The sequence below is a fragment of the Podarcis filfolensis genome, assembly GCF_964270895.1.
Source record: "Podarcis filfolensis genome assembly, chromosome: 14".
Classification (NCBI taxonomy): Eukaryota; Metazoa; Chordata; class Lepidosauria; order Squamata; family Lacertidae; genus Podarcis; species Podarcis filfolensis.
The window spans coordinates 46,749,310-46,763,802 of NC_139616.1; the positions used below are offsets into that span (position 1 = coordinate 46,749,310).

Consider the following 14,493-nt stretch of genomic DNA (forward strand, 5'->3'; position numbering starts at 1 on the left):
GATGAAGGGGTAACAAGGCTTTTATGCAATCCTACTTGGAGTAGGGACGCGGGTGGCGCTGTGGGTAAAACCTCAGCGCCTAGGACTTGCCGATCGCATGGTGGGCGGTTCGAATCCCCGCGGCGGGGTGCGCTCCCGTCATTCGGTCCCAGCGCCTGCCAACCTAGCAGTTCGAAAGCACCCCCAGGTGCAAGTAGGTAAATAGGGACCGCTTACCAGCGGGAAGGTAAACGGCGTTCCGTGTGCTGCGCTGGCTCGCCAGATGCAGCTTGTCACGCTGGCCACGTGACCCGGAAGTGTCTGTGGACAGCGCTGGCTCCCGGCCTATAGAGTGAGATGAGCGCACAACCCTAGAGTCTGGCAAGACTGGCCCGTACCTTTTACTTGGAGTAGGGGCTTGAACCTGCAACTTTCTGCATGCAACACAGCTGCTCTCACACTGAAGGCCCAAGAACCAATGGGGTTTCTCCTTTGACAGAAAGATCCTTCCTGCGGACTGGCTGGGTTTGCATTAATTCTCCAGTCCTCGGGAGCAGAGGAAAAGCAGCTCTCTCCTTTAACTCTGGAGCACGGCACCAAGTTAGGGACAACGCAGCTCCTGTCTTGTGCACCGGCTCCTGCACGAAGGGCAAGATCCAGTCAATTAATTTTGTTCAGGGTGTGTGGGGAGAGCAAAAGCAGGGGGGAAAGTCTGTCTTTATTGCCCTTTCATGCCTCTGGTATAGATTTTCTCTGCTCGTCTCAAAGGGAGAATAAAACCCGGCTTGGCCTTTTTACTTTTACTTTTAAAAAGCCTCCCCTTCGCCCCAGTCCATCTGATTTTCTGCAATCTGCTGTGTTTTGCTTTGCAGAGATGTGCGGGGATTTTTTTTTTAAAAAAAAGAAGGGCCCAGCTGTCATAAAGGCTCTGGGAACGGCTTCTGCTCTGAGCAAGAGCTGTCAGAGCGCAAGCCTTGGAGAGCAACACCTGAAATGGATGCAGTCAAGGTCACAGACGCCGGCCTATTTGGCAAAGTGGCGCAAACCGAAGAGGCCTCTGCACCCGACCAAAGCAATGTCTCCCGGCAGAAAACAACCCGGCCTGCCCGACTGAAAGCCGTTTCGTGACGGTGGTGGCTGCTAACGTGGGTCGGCCTGGGCTGCGTAGACTACAACTCCCAGCAGGCAATGTGCCATCTTGATTTGAGCAGCTTCAGCAGCTGCCGAAATCAAGATGGCACGGGGCCTGCTGGGACTTGCAGTCTCCGAGAGTCGGGGCCTACCCACCTCGAGACGGGTCCACTTCCGTGCAAACAAAATGGCTGACTGGCAGGGTGCGATCGGGGCCTTAAACTTAGCCGGTCGGCTTGTTTCGACATCGACAAAAGCAATTAAAAAAAGAGATTCGCCGGTATTGTTTCAGCTGGCATTGATTTTCACCAGGAGATATCTGGAGAATGGTTTGTCTCTTTCGTTTAAGGATGCCGAGGGAGTCGTACCGCCTAACATCTGAAAGCTGAAAAACAGACACACTCGTTTGGCTTGAGTGTTTTTTCAACTGTGTTCCGGGGACCTTGGGATTCCTTGAAATCTGCTCCTCCAGAGCAAGGTCAACAACAGCAGACTCGCTTCCATCGCAGGTAGCCAGTCCACAGCTGTTGATCCACCGCTGAAATGGAGGAGGTGCATGCCAGGGTGCACTCTCGAGGCCAGACAGCACGTGACATTAATTGCATGGAAGCAATTAGCATAGACATTAAAAGAAAAATAGCCACCAGAGAGACTTGTTAGGACGGAGGGGTGGGGTTGATTCTTTGCCCCTGGGATATGGCTCTATTAAAACATCCACTGCGCCACCTACACAATAGCTCCCTCCAGACCTATGTCACGTTTGAATCTTCTGCAAGCCACCTTGGAGATCACTGGATCGAAAGACGGAGTATAGATCTCCCAAGCAAATAAATGCAGCTTAAAAGGCATGAAGTGGGAGGCATGAAAGGGAGACGTCTCCTCAGCAGAGATGTTGATGTGGTTTTGAGTCGATTTATTATATTTCTTTGCCGCTTTCCCTTCAAATGAATCGCAAAGCGGCTTTCGAACAATAGAGCCATCACAAATATAGAAGCATACGTAGGATGAGGAACAAACCATCAGTAAAGCGATCACAAACATCGGAAGGGATTTGCCAAAGGTATAGAGTCTGAAAATCGCTGCAGTAGGAGAACAAGGAATTTCACCATTAGATCTCAATTAGCAAAATACAGAATTCAGGTTGAGTATCATGGCTCCTGCCTTGCTGAGTCCTGCTGAATCTGGCAGTTGTAACACAGTCAGCTTAAAAAAAAAAGAAAAATCTGTTGAAAACAACCACAGCAGGCTAGGAAATTTTCATTGTTGAGAGGCATTGGATATTCTGCATTATTGTTTATTATTATTATTTAGCAGCGTTTTCACAGTCTTATTCCTATGCATTTACATGCCCCCAGTGTTTTCTTTAGCCAGTTCTTGCCATCTCAAGTCCTACAATACAGGGTGCAAACGAGAACAAAAGATACGCATAGCTGAGAACAGTAAAAGGGCAGTGCAACTTCTATACTGCAAAACCCATCATGCACCGCGACAGCCAGCTAGAAAGCATAACAAGGACGACTGCGCTTAGTAAGGCTACAAACCCTATGATGCACCGACCTGCAAGTGAAAGAACATGCAGAGAAACATCTAGGGCCTTGAGTTAACGCAAATAGCTGAAAACAAGGTAAAACCAGACACCCTGCAGGAACCAGCCTAACGGAAATCTGCACAAGTCATCAACTTATAAAACATGGGAGAAACAGGCACACAGACATAACCAGCAGGAATTAAAATTGGGCGAGAGATTTTCTGCAGCCATCAACTGCCTTTCTACCTCCACCATCACCTGCCCTCCCCGGCAAGAGTTTGCCAGGCGGACCCCATGATTCTCAAAGCAATTAAAGCAGCTATGTAATCAACGAAGACCACCAAGCGAAGACCCTTAGGCAGGTAGTACCTTGGCTTTGTTGCAACTGCCTCTGCTACACATGGATGGACCTTCTGTAAAACTCAGGCTGAAGATATCAATGTGAGCTCAATAGGATAAGGGGAAGTAGGATGTAAGAAAACAAAGGAATGCTTAAAAATGCAAAATGGCAACTCTAGAATGGGAGCTCTTGAGGTCTGGCAAGACGTGGATATAATCAGATAGGATCTAAGTGCCTGCTATCTTGAGAGAAGAAACTCATGTCTGCAAGGAACCTTAGCAGGGCATTAAAGGTCCAGTGCTGAGGGCCTTCTGGTGGTTCCCTTGCTGCGAGAAACTGAGTTACAGTGAACCAGACACCCGCCCTGTGGAACGCCCTACCATCAGATGTCAAAGAGAACAACAACTACCAGGCTTTTAGAAGACATCTGAAGGCAGCCGTGTTCAGGGAAGCTTTTAATGTTGAATAGGTTATTGTATTTTAATATTCTGTTGGAAGCCGCCCAGAGTGGCTGGGGAAACTCAGCCAGATGGGCAGGGTATAAATTATTATTATTATTATTATTATTATTATTATTATTATTATTATTAAAGGAGGCCAGACATCTGCAGACACGCTTCCCACCAAGCGCGGAAAGGAATAGCCAACATGGTACCCTTGCGATGTTGCTGGATTCCACCTCCTAACATGGCCAAGGGATCATGAGTGATGGGAGTTGGGAGTTCAACAAGATCTGGAGGAAGACACTAGGCTGTGGAAGGCTGATCAGTGGAGGCTGGTCTACTGGGGCAAAGACAGCCCTACCCCGCCAGTCTCAGTCTGGCCTTCAGCCACCTTCCTGCTTTCTGAATTGCACCCTGACTGCCAGCTTCCCCTTATTTCCTTGTTCTGGCATTGCCCCTTGCAGAACTCAGCAGTGAGCAGGAAGGGGGCCAAGCTAGAATCAGTGGGCTCCAGAGCTCTGAATGGCATGGGCTCCACCATTCCTAGAATCAGAGTTGGAAGAGAAGCATGAGGGTCATCTGGCCCAGCCCACTGCAATGCAGGAATCTTTTGCCCAACGAGATTAAGAGTGGTCACCACTAAGGCTGGTGCGTGTCTCCAGGAGGATGGAGGATCCGAAACACTTTTACATCACCTAGTAGGATTTTTATTTCCTAGGCTGGTTTCGGCTTAAGTTGCTCAGTATTCACCATCCAAGCCAGCTCGGGTAAGACGAATGTCTCGATTTATATTGGTGCATCATTTCTGTTTCTTATACAGTGGTACCTTGGGTTACATACGCTTCAGGTTACAGACTCCGCTAACCCAGAAATAATACCTCGGGTTAAGAACTTTGCTTCAGGATAAGAGCAGAAATCGTGTGGCGGCAGCGCAGCCACAGCAGGAGGCCCCATTAGCTAAAGTGATGCTTCAGGTTAAGAACAGTTTCAGGTTAAGAACGGACCTCCAGAATGAATTAAGTTCTTAACCCGAGGTACCAGTGTACCTTGCTTTTCGAACAGCTTAGTTCTCGAACGTTTTGGCTCCCGAACGCCGCAAACCCAGAAGTGACTGTTCCGGTTGGCGAACGTGCTTTGGAACCCGAATGTCTGACAGGGCTTCCGATTGGCTGCAGGAGCTTGCTGCAGCCAATCAGAAGCCGCACATTGGCTTCTGGACATTTTGGAAGGCGAACGGACTTCCAGAACGGATTCCGTTTGACTTTCAAGGTACGACTGTGTATTGTTTGTTTGATTTGCATATGGCCTGATGAAATACCCTGCTGCTGCACTTTTCGGTGATTAGTTTTTATTTTATTTTATTTTGAAGCAACCGTATATTGAACCAGATCTTTCTTCCGCCAAGCCCAGAATTCCCTGCTCTTAATTGGCAATGGCTTTCAGGGACTTGTGAGCAGCCTTTCCTAGCCCTGGACCCTTTTAATTACAGGTGCTCAGGGCTGAATCTGGGACCCTCTGTATGGTAAGCATGTATGATGACAACCGAGCGATGGTCCGTCGTCTTATTGCTTTTCAATGGCAGCATCAGCGATATTATTGTGCGTTGCCTAGACAGTGCTAAAAGCCTGCCCGCTCTCCGCCTCACCACCTTTTGCGATGCAGCCTGGCACTTCTAGGTCTCTTCCGGAGCAAGATCAGGCTACTCTGCCATGCCCTGCTGAGAGAACCTGATGCCTTGCTGCTTGCATGCTGGGTGCGCAGCGCCTGCAGAGAGAGGGAGAATGTCTGGTGAGCTCCTGTCTCTCCGCTGGTGCAGCCTGTGCACGTAGGTCAGACAGCCTGTGCAAGGGAGGACAAGGGCAGCGAGCGGCAAACAGAAGGGACCTGGAATGCACAGCGCCATCGGAGGCCATGCGGCTTGCATGGCTGCAGACATCTTGCTTTACGTATTTATTTCAAAAGAAGGAATATACTGCATACTCTAGTTATCTCTCTCTTGGACTACTGCAATGTGCTCTATGTGGGGCTACCTTTGAAGGTGACCCAGAAACTACAACTAATCCAGAACACGGCAGCTAGACTGGTGACTGGGTGCAGCCGCCGAGACCACATAACACCAGTCTTGAAAGACCTACATTGGCTCCCAGTATGTTTCCAAGCACAATTCAAAGTGTTGGTGCTGACCTTTAAAGCCCTAAACGGCCTCGGCCCAGTATACCTGAAGGAGCGTCTCCACTCACATTGTTCAGCCTGGACACTGAGGTCCAGCACTGAGGGCCTTCTGGCGGTTCCCACACTGCGAGAAGCCAAGTTACAGGGAACCAGGCAGAGGGCCTTCTCAGTAGTGGCATCCGCCCTGTGGAACGCCCTCCCCTCAGATGTCAAAGAGAACAACAACTACCGGACTTTTAGAAGACATCTGAAGGCAGCCCTGTTTAGGGAAGCTTTTAATGTTTAATAGACTATCGTATTTTAATATTCTGTTGGAATCCGCCCAGAGTGGCTGGAGAAACCCAGCCGGATGGGTGGGGTATAAATAATAAATTATTATTATTATTGTTATCATCATCATCATTGCAAATGGAAAAAAAAACAAAAACAAAGCCTCAAAGAGGTTTACTGGAAAAAATTAAGCAGTAAGGTTACCGGGAAAAACAGTTCATAGAATCGTAGAGTTGGAAGGGACCCCCAAATGTCATCTATTCCAACCCCCTGCAATGCAGGAGTCTCAACTCAAGCATCCATGACAGACGGCCACCGAACCTCTGCTTGGAAACCTCCAAGGAAGGAGAGTCCACAACCTCCCAAGGGAGACTGTCCTACGGTCAAACAGCTCTGTCAGAAAGTTTTTAAGCAACTTTTGAAAAGCATTCAGAATCAGTGATAAGCTAAACACAGATCCGAGAACAGGTCAGTGTTCTAGATATCTGGGTAAAGGTAAAGGTACCCCTGACCGTAAGGTCCAGTCGTGGACGACTCTGGAGTTGCGCGCTCATCTTGCTCTATAGGCCGAGGGAGCCGACGTTTGTCCGCAGTCAGTTTCCCCGGGTCATGTGGCCAGCATGACTAAGCCGCTTCTGGCAAGTCAGTGCAGCACACGGAAACGCCGTTTACCTTCCCGCTTGAGTGGTACCTATTTATCTACTTGCACTTTGACGTGCTTTCAAACTGCTAGGTTGGCGGGAGCAGGGACCGAGCAACGGGAGCTCACCCTGTCGCGGGGATTCGAACCGCCGACCTTCTGATCAACAAGCCCTAGGCTCTGTGGCTTAGACCACAGCACCACCCATGTCTGGGTAGGTTTGTCCAAAGAAAAATGTTTTCAGCAGGCAGTGAAGATGCTTGCCTGATATCAAGAGCCAGGGAGTTCCACAGTGTAGGTGGAGCATTAGGGGGCTGGAACAAAGAAGCTGCCTTATACCAGGTTAAACTATTTGTTAAACTATTTGTTCATCTTGCCCTGTAAGGTAAAGGTAAAGGACCCCTGGATGGTTAAGTCCAGTCCACAGACAGCTTTCCGGGTCATGACTAAACCGTTTCTGGCATAATGGGACACTGTGACGGAAACCAGAGCACACGGAAATGCCATTTACCTTTCCGCCACAGTGGTACCTATTTATCTACTTGCTTTCGAACTGCTAGGTTGGCAGGAGCTGGGACAGAGCAACAGGAACTCACCACCGTCATGGGGATTTGAACCGCCAACCTTCTGACTGGCAAGCCCAAGAGGCATGGTGGTTTAGACCACAGCACCATTGGCGTCTCGCCCTGTACCACCTACCCTGACTGGCAGCAGCTTCCCAGCGTCTCAGGCAGAGTAGGGTCTTTCCCGCCCCCTGCTGTTCGACCCCTTGGAAACATAGGCTCAGCACTGACCTACAGCCCCTCGTTAAGGAAGACGACTAGGCGAAACATGCTTGGGGGAAGCTGATTAAGTGGGTGTTGCTAGGGGTACGTCCATGGGCCCCAGAATTTTTTTGTGTGTGTACGCCCCCCCCAAAAAATGTTTCTTGGTGTGCAATGAATTCAGAGGAAACCGAATAGAGAGGGTGATCTCGGTTTCTGGGTAGGATATTAAGTTGGGGAAATAAATTAATTTAAGAGGACTTTATCTAGAGATGATTTGGGCTTAATGAATGGGACTAATTGAAAAGGAATTGAATTGATTTGGAGCAGGATCTGTTGGGAAATTAATTGGGGACAAATGAATTGAGTAGGAACTGATTTGGGATGATTTGGGGGTGGGGGCAGATTAATTGTGCTTATCTGGGGCGATACGGATAGGAAATTAGCAGGCTCGCCTTGTGCCGCCATTCAAATTCTAAACCTGCGTCTGTACATAGAAAATGGCAGTGGCAGACGGGATGCAAATTTTTGTCCCCTTGGCCCATGCCCGGCATCTTTCGATGCCCCTGGTGATTTGGAACGGAGAAATGGCAGATGGGGAAGGGTTAAGCACAGGCACTCCTACACAACTGCTTCTCACTTCAAATTCCCCCTCCCCACGTGGCTTTGCACTTTAAGAATAAACACCGGAGTCCAGCTGCTCACGTTTGTTGCGACACATTAAGTATCCCTGGCTTGGCAATTCCAAGTTCAGGACTGCATTCCCAACTTTTCCCAAGAGAAAACAGGGATACCCTTGTAGCGTCCCTGCTCTCATGCCCAGGGCCTCTCCGCTGTGCTTTCCCAAAGGCTCTCCGCCAACCACGGCAGGCTGCATTCATGGACTCTGATCTGCAGTAACACTGTTCTGCGCCGATTTTCAAAGCGGCTCCTCTTTCTTTGGGTCAAAAGGTACGCCAAGAAGTGAATGTTCTTGTCCCGTGCTTCGTTATCAGCAGATTGAAATTGACCTCCCCGGCTGCAGGGTGAGAAATGACAGGCTGCGTACAGCACATTGCTCCTTGGGGCTCGCGCGCATGAATTTATGCGCACGTCCACTAGAGGGGAGCTGAAGCCTCTCCACACTCGCGGGTGATGCTGCTGGTGCAGGGATGGCAAACCTGGGGCGCCCCAGACTCCAGCTCCCATCTGCCCCAGCCAGCAATGACAATGGTCAGGAATAGGACTTAGAATCATAGAATTGCAGAGTTGGAAGAGATTCTTAGGGTCATCTAGTCCAACCCCTTGCAATGCAGGAATATGCCGCTATCCCATTCAGGCATCGAACCTGCAACCCTGGCATTATCAACACCATGCTCTGATCAACTGAGCTATCCAGGGAGCTTTCGCCTAGCATATACTTTGAGAACCTAAAGAAGAAAAGTCACTTTATCCAGGGACCGCCTGCATTTATATTGGACTATTCCTACCCCCTTTTCTTAATGGCGCCTGCTCTTGCCCAGGCTGCACAGAAAAGGCATTCTGGTTCTTGAAATTCGTTCCGATTGTGCAGATAAAATATAACTGAAAGAATTCTACAGTAGGGTTACCAGACGTCCCCGGTTCCCAGGAACAGTCCCCGGATTTGCAAATCTGTCCCCGGACAAATTCCGTCCCCGGAATGTCCCCAGATTTGCAAATCTGTCCCCGGGAAACGTGGCAGCGGCAGCCTCAGCAGCCCGGAACCAGTCTGGTAGCGCAGTTGGCTATGGCTGGCTTCAGAAGCTGCTCACTGCCATGGCACCCGCCATTTTTCCTCGCCGGAAGTCCCCATATGATGTGTCTTGTGCACAACAGATCATATGGGGACTTCCGGCAAGGAAAAATAGTGGACAACATGGCAGTGAGCAGCTCCTGAAGCCAGCCAGAGCCAACTGCACTACTAAGTTGGCTCTGGGCTGCTGACTGCCGCTGCCGCCACCACTGCCAAAGGGAAACTGGGGACACTCAGCGGTACAGATCTCCTGCCCCCTGCCCCCTTTGTTTTGACCAATCGGGGGAGGCTCAGGAGTTACGGGCGGGTGGCCATTGCCCAGTTTTTAAAAAAACTGCACATTTATGTTTCACAGGGTGCGAAAGAAGGGTTTTGCACCTTGCTTGGCAGAGAAACTGCGCCTAGTCACGGGCGGGCAACGCGCTGTTGCCCAGTTTTTTAAAAACTGCACATTTATGTTTCACAGGGTGCAAAAAAGGGCTTTGCACCTTTATACAATATGCATGTGTGCTTGGGCCCAGGGTCTTTTGCCTCACCATCCCCACTGCTGACTCCCTCTTGCTACTCAGCTTCAAAAAAAATTAAAAAAAATTTAATCCCCAGATTCATTGAAAAAAATCTGGTAACCATATTCTACAGGATGGTGTGTTAGTGCGTGGAAAACAGTCCAGATCCAAGGACCCCCAGCCATGCATGTCCAGATGGTGGAGGTGTCAGGAGTCATCCAGGAATCTTCACCTGGTCACAAGTGGTCAAAATCCAGGTGAAAAATGCACCTGGCTAATTTTGAAAACTGTACCCCAGCCAGCCTGGCCAATGTTCAGGGACAGTGGGAATTGCAGCCTAACCACTTGCACAGGACAACAGGTTTCCTACCCCTGGTCTAGCGAGATGGCTTTAAATATGAACCAGCCAGTTACATGGAGAAGTCTATGTGGTGCCTATTTGGCAGGCTAATTAAGGAACCTCCAGGTCCAGAAGCAATATACCTGAGAGTAACAGATACAGGGGAGCAGGCTCACTTGTAGGGCTCACCTCCAAGTTCTCCGAAGCATCTGGCTGGCTGGTGTTGCACTGGCAGAGGAAAGCAGGTTCGGGTGGACCTTGACCCAAAGCAGCCCTGACTCGAGGCCAGTGGGTGTGGACCGTGTTTACCTGTGTTCACTGAATGGTAGACGTATTTCCTACGCAAGAAGCATGGCCAGGTCAAATGCAACTTTTAAAACCAGCACATAGATTTGTCGCAATGCCCTTATGCGCAGGAGTTGCATACACATAGCCAATATCTTTGCAGTTCACGCACACCCACACTGAAGGGTACGCATGTACAGTCATGACACATGGGCTTAGATGCACAGTGGCCCACAGGGCTGAAGCAACTATACTCTGCACATGCTCAGAAGACACAGGGCGGTTTATCACCAGAGCAACAAAAGGCAGTTGTATGTGAGTTGGGGCATCCCCTCTTCAAAAATCTCTTTTTCCAGTTATATTTTATTAAATTTTCAAAGTTTCACATATACACTCCAATGCATAATATTTCTTCTTTTGTTTTGCCAACTTCCCACCCCGTTTTCCAGTGTTTTTATTTCTATCCCTTTGCTGCACCTAACTTCTATCTCTTATACCACGACAAAAATACAATAATCTCTCATTCCTTCTGTTGCTCCGAGTTCAAATCCTGCTCACGAGCTCATTGTACTATCCCCTCTTCAAAAATCTTGCCTCGTCTGAGAACTCAGGGAAGGCTTAGGCAACCTTCCCACCCTCCTCTGCCATGTGAGGATAATCTGGTCTACCTTACAGGACTGTTGTGAGCAGTTACTAAAATAATGAGAAGCTATTTTGAGCTTCTTCCCTAAATACTATATGCATGTTAAATTTTATTTTTAAAAATTATGGCATTAACTATTTCCCCCCCTAAACCATCCAGAGAGCTTTTGTTAGCTGGTGGTACAGAAATACCGAAAAATAAAATACATAAGACGCGCTATCTTTATCATCGCCATTTCCTTGCTTGCCGCGACGATGATGGATGTTTATAAATCGCTGAGGCTCACCACAATGCCATAGCACTAGGCAGCAACGTTAAAAACAGTTCCTGAAATTAAAATTAAAAAGAAAACAAAATCAAACGCCGCCTGCGAGCAAACTCATCCTTCTGGGAAAGGGGAATAAATAAATAAACAAAAGCTTTCAGCATCAGAAGAAACGTCTGCAAAAACGAAGCAGCCTGCCTAGCGGGGCACTGTGCTCCCCAGACCACAACACCGCTGACGCCATCCGCCCCCATTCTGGGGCAGAGCAACGGATTCGGAAAACACCTTCCGGGGCCCAGGCCGAGCTGTGGGGCGCCCTTCCGATTTCTCCGCCTGCACCGTTGCAAGGAAGCCTGCAAAGCCTCTTTCAAAACAAGGCTCTCCAGCTGCAGGCCTAAACCCGCAAGCCCGAAATCACATCTCGCCTGTCATTCCGAGAGGCCCCTTTTCCTCCTTAGCCCCCCTGAGCGGGTTTGTGGGGGATTTTTTCCTTTCCAGCCGCCTCTTGCTCACAAAGCCCTGCCTGAGAAACTGAATACCCTTCCCACCCGACCCCCATCGCTCCCTGGACTGTGGTGGTGAGCTGGTCAGCCAAGGGCAAGGGAGCCAAGGCCTCTGGGAGCACCCACCTGCCCCCTCTGCAAGGATGGCATTTCGGCTAGGACCCCAGCCGGTGCCAAGGGTGCGAGCCACGTCCCCCATGGCACCGGCTGGCTCCTGGATGCCAGGACTCGTCTGCCCCAAAGCCCTTGGCACCCCACACAAACACGCAAAGCCAAGAAACAAGCTGCTGTCCGGACTCCCCCTTCCTTTCTTCCTCTCCCTCGCCACTTGGAGCTTTTCTCCCTTCTGCAAAAACAGCTTTTTCTCTTCCTGGAGGCAAAGCAAAACAAAGAGGCACACTCGCCAAGCCTCTGTCTGGCTGCTGCTAGGCCCAGCCCCAGATGATATTTTCGCTTGTCTGCATTCCTTTTCTACCCTCTCTCCAGCGGCTGGTCTCTGGGGAAGGGCCCTCTCTCAGCTTGGGACCCCCAGAGGACAGGCCTGGCAAGCGAAAGGTCCCGGGTTCAAGCCCTGGCGAAAGGGCATGGCAATGGGGAAGCCCCTGCCAGTGTCAACAAAGCTAAGGGAGTCAGTGTGGGGCAGATTCCTGGGCTCTTTAGTGCACGACTTGAGGAGGGTATCCCGGACTCTGAGAGTCCTACTCAAGCGTAATTCAAACAGGGCACGTACCACCAAGAATAATCCCACCATATGTTACAGCACCCCCACCCCCGAGACCACCTAGGTTGCAGCCCACCACCGTAGCGCAAAAGAGGTGTGGTTATTTGATTTCCGTCCTTACCCACGCGATTTGGCCCTACCCTGGATCCTGAACGGATCTTTCACTTGGGTACTTTGGGGGTTGGGGGAATGCAAGAGAGATCAAGCCAAGGCACCCATCCTCCCCGCATCCCTCTCTCCATCCCGCTCCGTGTACGCATTCCCACGACCGCCTCGTCCCCTTCCGCGTCCATCGTTCCAGCGCCGCCGCCCCGCAACCTCCCCGATCCCCGCGCTCCGTAACGCGCAAACGCCGCTCCCCGCGCATGCAAGAATGCGAAGAATGCGCGCGCGCGTGGATGGCTCTGCGGGTCGATGCGCGCGGATCTGCACCTCCTGGCCCCGGAAGGCTGGTTTGCCCCCTCCCTCGCACCGCGCGATCCTCCAAACGCGCGCAGCAAACGGGTCCGGGAGGACCAGACGTGGGTCTTACCTCGCGTCGCCTTCCCCGCCGCCCTCAGTGCGCGCAGGGAGCCGCCTGCTGCTGCTGTTGCCGCCGCCGATCGCCAGGGAAATCCGTGCCGGAGCCAGCCATCCTCCGAAGCGGATCCCGTCCGCTGCGCGCTGCCCGCGATCCGGAGGCTCGGGAGCGCAATCGGGGAGCAACGGGGAAGGCTGCAAGGTTGGGGATGGGGCGCGAGGGGGTTTTGCGGGGTGCGTGGGGAAGGGTCGTGTGAACGGGGAAGGCGAGCCCGGTGCAGCCCCGTCAGCTCGCCAGCTTAAGCGCAGCGGTGGCGGCGCCCCCGGGCCGGGCCCTGATCCTCGGCGGCTCTGCCTGCTGCTGCTGCTGCTTCAGCAGAGCCCGTCCTTGCCATAGCGCGGCGGGGAAGTGAAATCCCACACTGCACAGGAAGAGACCGAGGGAGAAAGAGGGAGGGAGGGAGCTGGCGGGGGGGGGGAGAGAAGAAAGTTCAGAGGCAGAACTGGATGCTGTCGGAAACGCACGCTCCGATTTCCCCCCGGGGTGGGGGGGGGCTGGTGGGGAGAGCCAGGTGGCCTTGCCAAGGGCAACAGTGCCACCTGCTGGGGGGCTCGCGGCGCTTCTCTACTCCCCGCCCCCTAAGTGTGGGGGCAGGGAAAGGCTGCTTAGACCCCCCTCCGAGGAAAGCTTGCGGCGTTTTCTAGTTCAGGGCAGGTTTCCAAGCCTGATGAGGAGCGGTTGAAGGAGCCGGGTATGTTTAGTTAGCCTGGGAAAGAGGAGATATGGGAGCCACATGGGTCTAGCCGGGATTTTTGTTGGGGGGCAGAACCTCAGTTAGTTAAATCTTTTTATTTATCTCCTTTTTATTTCCCCCCTTTGGCTACACCCATGGAGAGCCGCCGTCAGATATCTCAAGGTCTGGCACAAGGAAGAGGGAGCAAGCTTGTTTTCTCCTGCTTCAGAGGGCAGGACTCGAACCCATGGCTTCGACTTACAAGAAAGGAGATTCTGACGCCACATCAGGAAGAACTTTATGGCAGTCAGAGCTGTTTGACAGTGGAACAGACTTCTACAAGAGGTCGTGGACTCTCATTCCTTGGAGGTTTTTTTTTTTTTATAAAATATTTATTAAGGTTTTACAAAAAACAGAGATTTACAGAATAAAAAGAAAGCAAAAAAAAGAAGAAATAAGGAAAAATACAAAAAATACAAAAATACATAGAAAAAAAGAAAATACAAAATACAAAAAAACAAATAGGGAAAAATTAAAAACAAATCCATTTTTTGATATCTTTAAGCTCATTTGCTTGTTTCCTTGACCTCCTCACACCTCCCCTTTTTGTATTCCCATTTACATAATCAATTCAGCAAATCCTTACCCTCTTTCATTTATCTTGACTCTATATCTTAACATATTATAGCTATATGTTTTCATCCATTATCAATCCATTTTTGCATATTCTTATTAACCTTGTTGCTAATGCCACTTAATTTCAATCCAGCATCATTTTAACATTCATTAATTTTACAATATTTCTGCAAATAGTCTTTAAATTTCTTCCAATCTTCTTCCACCAACTCTTCTCCCTGGTCTCGGATTCTGCCAGTCATTTCCGCCAGTTCCATATAGTCCATCACCTTCATCTGCCACTCTTCCAGGGTGGGTAAATCTTGGGTCTTCCAATACTTT

General features: G+C 50.4%; 1 protein-coding gene across 1 annotated transcript in view; it reads right to left on the bottom strand.

The window, feature by feature from the left end:
- RAI1 (retinoic acid induced 1) overlaps positions 1-13,208 on the bottom strand; it is a 218,834-nt gene extending 205,626 nt beyond the window's left edge. Inside the window, exon 1 of the mRNA XM_083585560.1 lies at positions 12,816-13,208. The gene's annotated coding sequence lies outside the window, so the exon portion shown is untranslated. The remainder of the gene's footprint in view (positions 1-12,815) is intronic.
- Between the last annotated feature and the right edge of the window lie 1,285 nt (positions 13,209-14,493).